Below are 8,515 nucleotides of genomic sequence, written 5' to 3' on the forward strand. Positions count from 1 at the left end.
AGTCTCAGTTCCTCCCTCTTGTCCCTTGCCTCCTGTATGCTCTCCTCCCGACTCCCAGACGGGTCGTGGGCTTTCGCGTCCAGGTGCCTTAACTCCTCCCTTAATCTCCCCTGGACTACCGCCTTTTCCCTCATTTTATGGGCCCCTTTCCGGTTTAGGACCCCCCTCCATGTAGCCCTCACGGCCTCCCATACTGTCCTCAAGTCCACCTCCCCGTTATCGTTGATCTTAAAGTATCCCTCTATTTTCCTGTTCATCTCCAATGAGAACACAGGGTCCTTCCAAAGTGAGTCATTGCACCTCCATTTTGACCCTTTTGGGGAAATACCTGCCCATTGTATGACCACCATTACCATGTCATGATCTGACATGAGATCGGAATGATCTCTGAGCCCCGAGCTTCTTCCCATATATGTTTTGCGAAATGTACAGATAGTCAATTCTCGTGTAAGTCCTGTGGGGTGGGGAGTAAAACGTGTAGCCCCTTGTTCCCGGGTGGAGGTGGTACCAAATGTCCCTCAGCCCCCATACCTCCATTGAATAATGAAACATGCGGTGCCTAGTGCCCTGTGTCTCCCGGGCCCTCTCCCCCAGGGTCTGCCTCTCCATGACCGGATCTGCCCATATGTTAAGGTCCCCCCCTGTGATCAGGTGCCCTGAGCTCTCTACCAGGACTTTTGCCATTGTGTCCTTCAGGAACCGCAACTGTCCCTGGTTGGGCGCATACACTGTGGCAAACATGAACCACGTCTTCCTAATATCACCTGAGATCAATAGGGCTCTCCCAGTTACGCCCAACCATACCTTAGTGACCTCCATCCTTGGAGCCTTCTGTACCAGAATGCCCACCCCCTCCTTACGCAGAGAGCTGGACCCCCAAAATTCCCATTTGACGCGCCCGCAGGGGACCCTTCTTTCCTCTCCCTTTGAGTACCTGGTTTCCTGGAGAAACATAACCTCTAACTCTGACTTCCGGAATTCCCTCGCCACCATTGATCATTTGGTAGGTGAGTTCAATCCTTTCACATTAGCGGTGCTAATCCGTAGGCAACTATCCCCCGGTCTGTTCCCTGCAAATTTGCTCATGTTACCCCTGACTAGGGATGGCCTGTCCTCCTCACCTGGGTTTCAGTAGAACTACCCAAACCTTGCAAAAACATAGCTTTTCCTCCGTGACACCCCATACCAGTTGGATTTCCCCCTCGCCCCCTTCCCGCACCCCCAACCTAGCCACCCCCCGGCGCTCGGCTCCGCCCTGTTGATATCACTGGTAGAAGACCGAACCACCTCTGGGATCCCTCTCCTGGAAAGGGTCCCTTAATTTTGCACCTAATATGCTTGAGACCCCTTACTTTTGCCACTGCACATCAAATACCCCCTAAAGCTCTCTCATACACCGCTAACCCCTCCCTCCCCCCTTGTTCGGTTAACCCCTACAAGCCGCTGCTCCTTCATAGAACAGAAGTCATAACGGGTGATGCCCCCTCCTTCGGGGGGAGGGGACCGAGAATTCTACACTGGCCCCCAGGTCCGGGTCCGTTGGGACAGCCATCGTAGAAGACTACGCCACGGCGGCCCGCCATCACATGTTGCCTGCGTTCCCCTCCCCCGGGGGAGTGTTCAGCTTCCTGATCTTCGCGAGCCCCTAATACGCCTCCTCCTTGCACCTGGTGTTTCCCACCGTCCTTCGTCCGGCTTCCTTTCCCTTGAGGTATGGGAGGTCTCCTCCTCTCCCAACAATTCGCTCTTAGCCCTCTTAATCTCTGACTCCGAAGTGAGCTTGTATTTGCTCCCCTCTGCTTCGAATGATATGGAGGAAGGGAACGCCCACCTGTATCTGATTCCCTTGTCGTTTAGCCACCTTGTCAGGGGGGCACACAGCCTTCTCTTAGAGAGGGTGAGGAACGATAGGTCCTGAAAGACTGCCCCCTTTGCAGAGCCATACATCACGGATCCCTTCCTTCTCGCCTTTTCAAGGATTTGCTGCCTATCACTATAGTTGTGAAAGCAGACAAGCACGGATCTTGGGCCGTTGGCCGCCCCCCAGCCCTGTGTATCCACTCTATTTTGACCTTGTCAATGGCATTGTTATCAAAGATGAGTTTGGTGATGGCAAAGAGGGCACTACATAGGTCTTTATCAGTCTCCCCCTCTTTCTAAGGTATACCGAATAACCAAAGGTTATTGCGCCTCTCACGATTCTCCAGGTCGTCCACCTTCAGGAGGATTTCCTCCTCCCTTCTTTCAACCTCCATAAGACGCACGTCTGTCTGGGTTTCTAACGTGTACAGCAAGGTTGTCTAACGTACGGCCCGCGGGCCACAATGCGGCCCGCCAAGCCATTTTATGTGGCCCGCCAGGCCGTATGTTGGACAATGCTTGAGTGTAAACATTTTTTTTTTTTTTTTTAAATGTGCCTGTGCGCAAAACTACTCTGTGCTCTATTCGGGACACATAAAAGAACAAGACGAATGAGAATTCTAGACTGCTATCAACATCATCAGTCACAATATTTTTGGGGGGAGACTTGGAAACATTGACACAAAAGGAGCCGCTCTGTGCTGGATCACCATCCTTTCACCAGTAAACCCGATTCAATCACCATGGCCCCCTTACAAATCCCAGCCATGCTGTGATTGACCTGTGGACACATAAATAATCGTATCAATAAACTTTCTCTGCCTTTTTTATGGCGAATGCCAATTTCGCCACATTCATTTGGGTCAATTTTATTGCTTTTTTTACCACAAAAACCGGTGGCAGAACCCCTGCACCCTCACTTTCTATATACCTTACCCAAAATTACCATCTATATTCTTTTGGTAAAAAAGCGTAAAAAAATGTGGCAAAAAAATGTTTTGTCGAAATTGCCATTCAGCAAAAGTGGGCAATAGCAAATAATCTACAAACTCAAGAACAACCTTTCAAAAAATGCTCTCCAGAAATGTATAGAAAGGAAACAAAATCCTAATCCAAATCAATGGGAACCAAAGTTTTCGTTTGTTAGTGGATTGAGTTTGTTCACAAAATGGATCGGAGTACACTTCGAATAGTTGCTGCAGCTCTGGAGAAAATACGAGTGGTATGATAGGTTATTTATAACGCGCTTAGTACCCATGCAGCAGTGATCCCAATCATAAAAGTGAAACAGGCAAGCCCAACAGGTATAACTTATTTTCACTCTTTTGGTTTCGCAGTCTGAGGGCAGCCTATACCCTTCAGGAGAGGTGTGAGCTGATACAGTTGCAACACAAAAAACAATAGTACTATGTTCCCAAAATACCTTAGTTCTTGTCTTTCGGATCTCAGCAGAGCCAGGCTTTTCAACATCAGACCAGAAGCATGGGTGCCTTTGCGCTGGGCTGGGGTCAAGTCGGAGAGCAGCAGCGATGGGCCCCAATGATGCAGTTCTATTTGGCAGTGGTGCTGATTTGTGGGTAGAAAACGCTGGGAACAGTAGGCCGTGCCAAGTGGATGGCACTGGAAGACTCAGTGACCTCTGGGCCCTGACAAGGGAATACTTGCCTTTGGCGCTGTGCAGGCTCGGCTGACACAACACGGCATATGGTTACGGCAAAGATGTCAAAGCTTCAGCATTGTCATTCAGCAGAACTCTGAGATTCAGGGGTGGTGGAGCGTCGAGGTCCAGGATGATTATGATGGTGTGAATGGGGCCAGCGCTGAGCAGCTACGCTCAGGAGGGCCATGGGCCCGTGTGGGGCTGACAGGCCAGTGGGCAGACTGCAACAGGCCTGCTCAAGCCATCCTGCTATTTATACAAATCTCGGGCCGAGCAGCACCTGATGGGAGAAAGGAACTGCGCTACAATCTGCTCTTCTGCTGGGCTCTGCCTGCTGGAGCTTCCCCCTACACGCGGGACAGGCAGCTCTGCAGACGCTCAGAGCTTCCGGGGATTGGGGGGTTGGGGCTGGGTCAGGGCCTGCCTTCTCACCCTCGCTTAGCGGGGCTTCCCAGAACTGACCCAACCCCTGCCCTCTTGCATGCAACTCATACTTAGCTGGCAGGGGAGAATGTGATCTCAAGGGCAGATCTCCCAGGGTGAGGCTTACCCATTGCACATCGGATTTTCTGACCCCTGCTATGTTCCCAAATGCGGGATACACGACTGCATTATTTCTGGTAGTGGGGGACTGCGTTCGCGCTCTCCCCCCCGATTTATTGGTGAAAGAAAAGGTAAAGTGTGCACTAGGCCTGCTAGGTTGCATACTTTTAGATTGTGCTCACATTGCGTTTCTTCAATTAGGTGCACCTTTGGGTGATCGCTTTTCCACATTTTATCTGTTGAATTGAATTATGCTTCTTTCATCACCACAGAAGTAATGTGTATTACAGAGATAAGCTGCCATATGTATTGGGCACACTGCACATGCTCAGGCAGCATCAATCATGCTTTGTACAGGACAATGCTGGCCTAAATTGGGAACAGCCAGCATAGACCTGTTGCTACAGAGGCATATTTTGGGTACAACCAGCATGACAATGTGTTACATCAGTGACAGTGCTGTCTTACACTGTGGACACATTGATCATTAAAATGTGTTGTGTTGTAAAATGTTCTTTTCTGCTGTTGGTGACATGGAATTTTCATGTTCCCCTTTAGAACTGATTGTACACTTATGGATTTTTGGTCACCTTTTCTGCAGTAAAATGCACCATTTCAACCCCATATTTGAAAAAAAATTCTTGGGGGGGGAACCCCCCCAAACCCTCCCTAGAACCTTGTAGCTCCCTCGCTACGCTCGGTCGCCCCCACTATTCCAGAAAAATATTAACACATAGACACTGAAAGAAATCACAAGCAACTAACCTTTGATCACTGCCCATGACACCAAAAGCTATCCTTGGGACTGCATGGCTATCACTGCCTGTGATGCTATTGTGTGAAAGTTCACACAATATCGCTTTTTAATATACTGCTTTGGGTGAGGTTGTTGACTTTTGGCTTGACGGCCCACTGGGTGACAAAAAGTGAATGCTTCGGCCCCACATTCAAAAAGGTTGGACAAGCCTGGTGTACAGGGAGGACTGGTTATGTTCCACCTCCACCAGTCTTTCCTCCATCTCATCGATTCTGTCGGTGATCTTGTCGACCCTTCCCCCAATGTCCACCCTCATGCTTCTCATCTCTTCGAGAAGGGCGCTACATCCCTTTTGGTGGTGCCCGCGTCATTCCTCATCCTTGACCCATGGTCCCGGGCGGGCATACTCCCCTCTGGGGCTCGTGGGGCGTATACAAAGGGGCCCAATTTCTTCCTTGCGTCCAAGTAGCGCCACTTCACACCTTGCCTGTGCTGTGGGGTCCCTGGGGGGTCTTGTCTGATCTTGTGCCTCTGTGCCGTACCCCACAACCCTAGTGACGTCTCGCTATGTTGCTCCTACACTCCTGTGGCGAGCTCCCCCGGGGGGGTCTCCGATGTCCTGGCTGGCTGTAGTTGAGGGGAGGGGGCCCTCACCTCCATGCCCAGGCTCACAGCTCTACTCCTCCCTTTCGATGGTCCCGGCGGGTGGGTGCCAGTTCCCCTGCCTTTGCTGCCGGTCAGACCCCAAGTGCGATCTTCTCCTTCTGGAGGGGAGGCGACCCACGTCCGCTTCCTCTCCTACTCTTGCGATTCCCAACCTCATGGCAGGCACATGCCCCAGGGTCAGGGGCCCACACCACAAAGGCGTGGCGCACAATGGGCCTTCTTTTCACCACTCTCCAGCCCTGTTTCCCAGTCCTGGACTGTGTGGGGTCCACAGGCCTGTGCTCCTCCTAGGACCACTATTGTGGCTTCTTTGGTCACTGGTTGACTGTCCCCAGCTGCTCCTTGGGGGCAGGCACACGCCCCTTAACTGGGGGCCCACGCCCCCCATTGTCATCTGCACGGGGTTACTATATCCACTGCGGGTCTTGTGGCCTCAGATCATCTTTTATCCTACTTGCTTACCATAGAGGAGGCCTTGTTACCACGTTGATCTCCGGATCCTTACTTCCTGGTTATCTCCTCTCTGTTGCCTGTGACAGTGGAACGCTTCCCGTCCCTGTGTGTTGTGGGTTGGGATCTCCTCCTTTGTGCCTTGGCTTCCTAGTTGCATATGGGGGCAGTCAAATCCATCCCATCCCCAATCGTGGAGCATGGAAGGAAGCAATTTTGCGCTTTAGCTGTCTGAGTCCAGTACCTGGAGTGCGTATTTATCTGGGCACCTGTGGGCAGACGGCAGCCTCACCTCGAGGCGTCTCCTCCAACAACTGAAGAGACCGTGGCCCTGCAATAGTCCAGCGGGTACACTCGTCAGTGGATCCGCCCTTGTACTTCCTTCAATGAGGGGCAGATCTCTGGATCGGTCCTCACACGCCAGTTACGAATGCATGTTAATACAAGGCCGCCCTAAGCCCTGGTGGTCCCTCCTCCCCTCTGTGTCCGTGCGTATTACACACACTTGTGGCAGGGTGTGTCCATTACAACTTAGTGGGGTTGTCCTGTTCTATCCCGCGCAACCTCCAGTCTCCACCTGCGGTCTCACAGCGGCACCAACTCGGCCCCTGCTGCACGTCTTTGCTGTGCCTCCACAGCCTATGGCCAACACGTGCCATCGGGCTCTGGGTATGGGGGGATGGCTCCTCACCTCCACTGAAGCAAGCACCTGCTGGGCTCTGGCGGGGGTGCACACACTAACCTCCCCTGTGCTCTCCGGCAGTGTCCTTTCTTCTCCCCCCTCGCTCTTCGTTGCGGAATGCCTGCGCGGTCTCCGTCACTACGCAGCACCTTCGACCATCTGCGTGGTGGCAGGTCCAGCCTCCGCTACCGCCGTGACAGTTCTGAGGACATTCCCCTCGATTCCTGTTGCGTTTTGCTCCGCTTTTTCACCCAGAGTTTGGTTCGGAGGGGGGGTCTAAAAGTGGGGGCTCATGCCGCTGAACCGACCCTGACAGAAAGAGGTACACGCTCAGGCTGTCACCATGAGCGTGCCCCCTGGTGGCCTTCTTAACATTTGTTTTTTAATGCATTTTTTCACTGGTGATTTTTAAGATAGCTTAACAGATTCTTCACTGCCCCAGGAGTAAAAGGTGGAATGGGAGGGAAAGAGCAAGTCTACATAGCACACAATGAGTGACCAAAACGGTTGGGGTGTATACATTCTACGTTCCAAAAAGAACATCAGGGCAAAGGTAAAAAGAGAGGAGTAGGGAAGAGGCATAGAGTACTTTAGAGGAACAGGAGGAAAGGAAGACATAGGCCCTGATGACAAGTTTGCCAATATCCTGGCGGTTTTTCCGCCGGGATACCGGAAACCTGTATTATCATTACCGGCACTCAGTCCGGTGGAATGTCCACCGGATTCCGAGTGCCGGTGACAGTGGTACCTCCCCATTCCATGGAGTCCTATAGGACTCGATGGGAGGATTTGCTGTTATTACCAGCTATTTATGCCTGTAGGGTACCAGAATGATCTCCAGCTCTCATCTGGAGGTAATTTCTGGCACCCCACCGGCAAACTTGTACTTGGCCGGTGCAGAAACGTGCCGATATAAGGTAATACCGGCATGTTAATTCTGCACCGGCCAAGTCGTAATGAGAAGCATAGTAATCCCAAATGGGAAACAGAGCCAAAGAGCATGACATGAAGTACTTGATTGGTGACCATATCATTTGCAGTTGAAAGTCTTGGTGTAAGGGTGTGGTCTTCAGTTCTTTGTGCAATTATAAGTGTTTTGTGGCAGTCTCAAGGCCCTATTGAGTTGATTTTAGGACATAGGCCCACCCGTGCTTAATGCCATGTTTCAATAGAGCTTTCAGTTGAACAAGGAATAGCATGAATTTGTCTGTGCAAGCCGATTTTAAGCCCCACACTAGTATAATGTTGTGTTGCTTTGCGCAAATGAAATGGGCCGAAGAAACATTATGCTTTGTTTGTCAAGCAGTAGACATTGAAGGCAATTTTTTGCCCGAAGGAAGGGATTTAAAGATGGGTGTGATAGAGTTAGATCTTTTTGTGAAAGGGATTATAAGATAGTTGTGATGTGGTGTGACGGGGCGGTCCGCCACAAATAACCACTCTGATTCCTAGAGTAAATTCAAGGGTGTTTATTAAAGACTTTTGATGATCAGAATGGTTGATTTACAAGGTTCTTTGCGGTCTAATGTGGCCGAGGACTTTAGTGCAGGTGCCATCCCTTTCCTCTCTCGACTTCCCCAGACTTGGCTCCCACCTCCCTAGCCCAGACGTCTCTATCGGGGTGGTTAGTAACTCTCAGATCGGTAACACCTATCTGTCTTTCTTCTTCTCCACAGTTTAGGTGTTTTCCCTGAGACAATGGCTACCTGACTCCATAGGGAACTTCTAACTTGACCTCGGCTGTCATCGGTTAAAACTCAGAGAATAGGGAATGGTGCCTTATTTTGCCCAGCGTCACGCTCACAACTTTTTCACCCACTCATACCTGACTCTTCGCTATACTTACCTCTTAAGCTGTTCTCCTACCACGTTACTGTCCCTCTAGTCTCTCACTGTG

General features: G+C 51.1%; 1 non-coding gene across 1 annotated transcript; it reads left to right on the forward strand.

The window, feature by feature from the left end:
• Positions 1-4,010: 4,010 nt before the first annotated feature.
• On the forward strand, positions 4,011-4,172 carry LOC138568188 (U1 spliceosomal RNA). The gene has a single exon (XR_011302545.1). It is a non-coding gene; the product is annotated as a U1 spliceosomal RNA (small nuclear RNA).
• The last annotated feature ends 4,343 nt before the right edge of the window (positions 4,173-8,515 follow it).

The sequence above is a fragment of the Ambystoma mexicanum genome, chromosome 2p (assembly GCF_040938575.1).
Source record: "Ambystoma mexicanum isolate Mex_15411 chromosome 2p, UKY_AmexF1_1, whole genome shotgun sequence".
NCBI classification, from domain to species: Eukaryota; Metazoa; Chordata; class Amphibia; order Caudata; family Ambystomatidae; genus Ambystoma; species Ambystoma mexicanum.